Here is a 6,312-nt window from a genome sequence, read left to right as displayed (position 1 = left end):
TAGCCAGGAGGGAAACGCTGATAGTCTGAGAAGCAATGTGTAAATGTGACTGTTTTAGGCTCAATCAATAATACCTGATCGCATGGAAGTTCTGACATAAGTTGGACACCTTTGGTTTATAATGGCATCAATTCGCAGGGTCGTGTGATTTCTTGCATTGGTGCATGAGTGGATGGAGCTGGTTGAGGTTGCAGAAGAGTTTTGCAGGTGGGTGGAGCATTGAGGAGGCAAGCGGTTGAGGGTTTGGTGAAAGACCATTCGGAGCTGGGAGCTTCAGACTCTGAGTACACATTCATCGTTGGCTGTTTAAATATATGTTTGCAGGTCCAGTGCACCGCCTAGCTTAAGAGAGTTAGCATCCCTGGGGCCTGGTACCAAGACCGGCGGTGAAGGACTTCAGGGTGCTGGCGGGGTGGGGCTGTGACAAGCAGATGGTTGGGAAACTCATTTTATTCAGACCGCACACTGGGGAGCCCCGCAGGAATCATAGGGGAGGCCAATACTCTTCGGGGTTATAACTGAGTAGTAAAAACAGTGTGGACACTGCAGCAAACCGGCGCCGCGTGGCGATAACGTCATTCCAGGGGACAGGAAGCGATCAGTTAAGATACAGTTCACAAAGGCAGTTTAAAGATATTTCAGGCGTTTTACTTTATACTTCCACCTCCTGCAGTTTGAAGTTGTAACAAAACGATACTCCTTCACCGTCGCCCGTCACCATGGAAACACTGGGTGGCTAGGCCGGGACAATTCCATATTACGTCATTGTTGAAGCGCGCCCGGGAACTGGTGGTTCCGCCCTGGCCTAGGGAGGAGCACTGCACATGGAAACGTTGGCTTCAGTGCTTAACGCATCTTCAATAATTTTGGTCCCTACCAGGCGCCGTCTCCAGTCTTCCAGTCTCACCCCACCTACTCCGGGAGCAATCCCCTCCCGCCCTCCACCCGCTCACCGCTCGCGGCCCCGCCTCTGTACGGAGGCCCCGCCCCCGTGAATCAGCTGATCTTTGGGACCCGCGGGGCTGCTGGGCTCGCGCCGGATGCTGATCGCGGTGCTGCCGGTGGAGCGTCAGGTGAGCCAGCGCGGGTCCCGGGGTGGCCCTTGGCTTCCGAGGACTGATCTATCGGTCGGGACCTCCTGGGTGCGGATGGCTGGGGTCCGGGAGCGAGGCGGAGACTCCGGCCGAGGCCCTGGAGTGCACTGCGGGGGCCTGCGGATTCGGCGCCCGGGTCTTTCCACTTAGAGTCTACAGACGGCGCCTGCCTGTCGAGGAGCTCCGGACGCTGCCCGGGGCCCTAGGTTGTCCCTCTGCCCGTATCTCACCCTCCCCAGTCTGGCCTCCCCTGCAGTGGTCTCAGTGGCGTGAAATTCCTTCATGCCCTCTCTTCCCGCCTCCACCCATGCTGCTTTCCAGCCATTCATTCTTGAGGATTTATTGACTGCCCACACTAGATGCTAAGGAGATAAACCCGGGTCCCTGGCCATGAACCCTGGTGCGTGTCCCAGGCCGATTTGCCCTACGGTGCAAATCGTGGTGAAGAGTAAACCGAGGGCTTTGGTGTTTTGAAAAGGCGATTGCGGAAAGAAGTAAATGACTTTGATATTAGTAATTAGGAGTTTAGTCAATTCTTTTTAGTGAGTCAAGTGATCCATTAGAAGAGAGGTTAAGTTAAGAAGTATTAGAAGTTGAAGTGGTGTATTTCGGTACGGCATTTCCTTTTTGGTTTAGGAAGGTGAAGGAAATAACTGTTGTATCCAAATGAAGATCCTTACTCTGTTGCCTTTATTTGTTGGTGACTGTAAACGTTCTTTAAAGTGCTTTAAGAAATAACATTGTGTGACGTATGTTTATCTGAGCAGGTACAATATTTGGCAAAGCAATTAGTCACACGTTTTTTTCCTTTGTATACATGTGTGACTCGGAGTGATCTTTAGGTTAGAACTTAACAGATTTTTTTTTTCTTTGCTGGAGATTGAACCCAAGTCCTCACGCATGCCAAGCGAGCGTTCTACCACTGAGCTACTACCCCATCCCTTTTTAAAATTCTATTTTGAGATAGGCTCTTGCTAAATTGCCTAAGCTGGCCTCAAACTTGCAGTCCTTCTGCCTCAGCCTCTTGAATAGCTGAAACTACCATCCTGTGTCGCCGTTCCTGGCTATTCACAGAATTTAAAGCCGTGAAAATTTTATTTTGTAGTAGATTGCACTATTTTAATCTTAATAATATAGCATAGTGGCTTTGGCATGCTTACATCTTTCTTTGAGCAAGTTACTGAAACCTCTTCACATTGGTTTCCTTATCACTAAATCGAGGATAAAATTGCTTTCCTAACATTAGTAACTTTTATATTTAATGGTTCATGTATCTGTTTATTACAGTGCCTGGTTCATGGTAAATATTCAGTATATATTAACTCTTCTTATAATTATTTCTTCACTTCATCATGATCCAAACTATATGGATTTTTTTCCCCTGAGTGGTGAGAAAGATATATTTTAGTAGAACAATTATTATTCATGTTTTTAAATCAAGAGAGTTTTCCACATAATATTGTGATACTTATATTTAGAGAATGTGCTTTCAGGTTGGTCTCTAGTTACTTTGATATTAAATAAGGCATTTTAATGTGTAAAAGATGCCATCTATACCTACCTTAAATTTATTACCTTCTAAACAGCGACTAGTTAGGCATATTGAAGGCTCATAGTTTTATCAAGAAAAAATTTAAAACTACTTTGTGATGTTAAGATTTGAATAGGTAATGGTCCAGAAAATAAAGTACCAAATCATAATTTTTGGGAAAAAATTTGAGTACCATTTCTCAGACTGCTCATTTCTTAAATTGATATACAAAGTATGAACTGCATCCTTTCTTATCAGATTTGTTTTTCACAGTTTAGACTATCATTTGAAACCCTTACTTTGAGCATTTTGACTGTTAAAGAAGCAAAGGTCATGTTAAGAACTTTACTGAGTCCTGATTTTAGTTTTCGTATGATTAGGTGGAAAGAATACTGTCAGTCTACCTTTCATAAAAAACATGGGTTTAAGCAGTAACTGTTGGAGTTCCTTCTAACAGTATTCTAAAAAAATGTCACAGGATTGTAACAATCTTCTATGATTATTAGTATGAGACTAGTAAGGTATGAGTGAAAAACTACGAAGCAGGATGGAATGGTGATTTTTGAGACTGTGTTTAAGAAGGCTTGCTTTGTTGTAGTAGAAAGTTGAATACCTTTTTCAGTCACTTTAAGGAATGATAGGATGATTTTAGTGACTTCCAAATCATTTAGCTTTTCAAAATAACTTTACGTATTAAATCTACCACATAGTCCAGCTATATTAGAGATATGGATTTTCTTGATAGAATTTCCTTTTTTTAGCAGATTTTTCTCTTTTAACCCCCATCTATTGATAACCAAATAATCCAGTTATCACTAATAAGAAAGTAGTACATTTTGTAAGGTGTGGGTCCTTAAGAAACTGCTTGGTAATCACAAATAAAGTAGCAATATACTATGATTTGATTCTTTTTTAGTATTGTACTAATTTTCCTATCTGTATTTCCTGTTTCTCTAGATATGTGATGGTGGTGTCTTTAGCTTATGTCTTGGTGTTTGCCTGTATGCAGATGAACTACTTGATCCAATTAGGGTAGAGCAAAACTATTTAAATTAGTCAAGTACTGAATACTTTTTTGGGATATTGTATAGTGTGTTTGTTTGTTTTGGTACTGGGGATTGAAGCTAGGGGAGCTTTACCACTGAGCTACATACCCAGTCCTTTTTTATCTTTTATTTTCAGACAGGGCTTGCTCAGTTGCTGAGGCTGGCCTTGAAGTGGCAATCCTCCTGCCTCAACCTCCCCATATTCTAAGATTACAGGTGTGTACCACCATGCCTGCCTATCTATATTTCTTTTAAATTTAAAGAAAATGTAGTTTTTCTCAGCTCTTAGGAAAAAAAGATTGGGGCTGTTTGGTAGAGGTTCATTTTGCTGCCAATGAAGTATGCCTAGAAAGATTAGCTTTTGTCTAATTAATTCCATAAATTGATCAACTTATATTTCCCTTAATTATCACATATTAGTTAAGTATTTTTCTTCTGAGTCGTCACATGGTTCTTATTTGGAAAGTGGCATCTGGGTGGGCTGTAATTTATTCAGGATTCTTTTCTCTGACAGCCTAAATTTTTGTTGAACCAATTTCTTAACTGAACTTGGGGCAGTTTCCCAAACAAACATGTAACAAAGATTTAAAGTAGCAATATAATACAGAATAATAATAACAATCCAACTGTATGTTGTAGGAAAACTGGTTTATGCATGCAATTAAATACTTATTCCCTAGTGAAAATGAACTATATCTTTACTTACCAGTATAGATACACCTCAAGTACATAATGTTAACTGAAAAGAATCAAGTTGGGGCTGGGGATGTGGCTCAAGCGGTAGCGCGCTCGCCTGGAATGCTTGCGGCCCGGGTTCGATCCTCCAGCACCACATACCAACAAAGATGTTGTGTCCGCCAATAACTAATAAATAAATAAATATTAAAAAAAAAAAAAAAGAATCAAGTTGCCAAAGGAATATAAAGTAAGATGTATTTTAAAGCCATCCAGTCACATAGATTGTTTATTGATAAGTATATATCATGTATGTATTATGTATTTATCTAAAGTACATAAAAGTATAAGCATCTGTGTGGGAATGAGATCTATTTTTACTGACTAGAGCTCCTTCAGCTCTCAATATAACTTTTTCTTCTGTTTTTAAAGAAAGCTGAAGCAAATTTGGAAATATGTTCATGAATCTGTTAAAACTGGGTGATGAATATGTGGATTTGTTTTTTATTTTTACAGTTTTATGTATGGCTAAGATGGTTTGTGAAACTCATACTTTAAAATTTCTTTTTTAATCAGGGTACTTTCCAACATGCTTTCTTTATTTTACTTTGTAACCTCAAAGTAGTAGAATGAAAAATAACTTCTCTCCCTGCCACAGGGAAGGAATGTACCAGTGCATCTCCACTATGTGAAGCTATACTGTTCTGAAGACAGGAGACAGACCAATTCTTTGGTCAAGTTTTACTTTGCAGTTTGACTTTGTGTCCTGGGAAACACTTTTTTTTTTTTTAAGGAAATGAGGAGTGATCCCTTTTAAAGAGCTGCAGGGGAATTAAACTGCTAGAGATTCTGGGAAATACAGGCATATACTGGTCTTGAATTCTCAAAGTATAGAGGAGTAAGTTGAATCATAGTACTATAAAAGGAATTTGGATATAGATTAACTCAGATATGAAATTACCACAGATTTCATGTGATCGTTAACAGTTTTGTGAAGTTTGGGTTTAGTTGGGTTTGCATTAGTTATTCTCATGGGTATGATAATTCTAGCAATTGAATTTCAAATTCCCAAGTACTGCAACAATTTATGCTTCTTATTGTTTGGCATTATTACAGAATGTTTCATGGGAATTTTAGTAATTCTGAAAAATTCATTTTAAAAAATATGCAGTAGTTACAAAAGAAGCTAAATGAGCATGACTGGGTATTTATCGTGCTGCATTTACATACTTTTCCCTTTTAGAGGATTCCCATAATCAGAAGAGTGCAGATTTATTAGGTTTCGGTATAAAATTAGCAGAGATCAAAAAGTACACTGTAAGGCTGGGAGCGGTGGAGCACCTGTAATCCTAGTGGCTCAGGAGGCTGAGGCAGGAGGATTGTGAATGCAAAGCCAGCCTCAGCAAATAGAGGAGCTAAGTAATTCAGTGAGATCCTGTGTCTAAATAAAATACAAAAAAGGGCTGGGGGTGTGGTTCAGAGGTTGAGTGCCCCTGAGTTCAATCCCTGGTATCCCTCCACCAAAAATAAATAAATAAATAAACACTGAGAAATCTTCACATCCCTGATCACACCAAAATGTGTCTCCCTGTACTAAGGGGAAAGGGAGAAAGATATTATTCTTCCTTGAGTTGTGTAACATTTGCAAAGTGGCATGAAATAAAAGTGTCTCCATGGTTAGGAAATACCATTATCAAATTGTGTACAAGAATTTCTATTATGAAAGATATTTTACTTTTGTATCTGATGTTGACTTTTATTATAGGCTCTAGAAATCTATAGCATTTGGAAGACTGTAGAATAGAACTTAAGGGCAGTGTCTCCCACTCAAGTATTCACTTAAATGTAACCAGCTTGTATGAAGTGGTTACTATGGGTACCAGTGTACTGTACCAATGAATAAGGTTTAGTGTCTTGGCTTCAGGAATTTTGTTGTTGGCAATACCCAGGTCTTGCAAGTGCTCTA

The 6,312-nt window shown here is 39.9% G+C and overlaps 1 protein-coding gene across 5 annotated transcripts in view; it reads left to right on the top strand.

Moving 5' to 3' along the window:
- The first annotated feature begins 948 nt into the window (after positions 1-948).
- Positions 949-6,312, top strand: part of ALS2 (alsin Rho guanine nucleotide exchange factor ALS2) — a 75,592-nt gene continuing 70,228 nt past the window's right edge. For 4 of the 5 annotated variants that reach the window (XR_014017997.1, XM_081261106.1, XM_081261105.1 and 1 more), the window contains exon 1: positions 949-1,073. The gene's annotated coding sequence lies outside the window, so the exon portion shown is untranslated. Of the gene's footprint in view, positions 1,074-3,807; positions 3,888-6,312 lie in introns of all 5 variants that reach the window. The other variant, XM_081261104.1, reaches the window with a different exon arrangement.

The sequence above is a fragment of the Spermophilus citellus genome, assembly GCF_964194105.1.
Source record: "Spermophilus citellus genome assembly, chromosome: 11".
Classification (NCBI taxonomy): Eukaryota; Metazoa; Chordata; class Mammalia; order Rodentia; family Sciuridae; genus Spermophilus; species Spermophilus citellus.
Note: the sequence above shows the minus strand (reverse complement) of the source record. Positions and strands in the feature narration are given on the sequence as shown.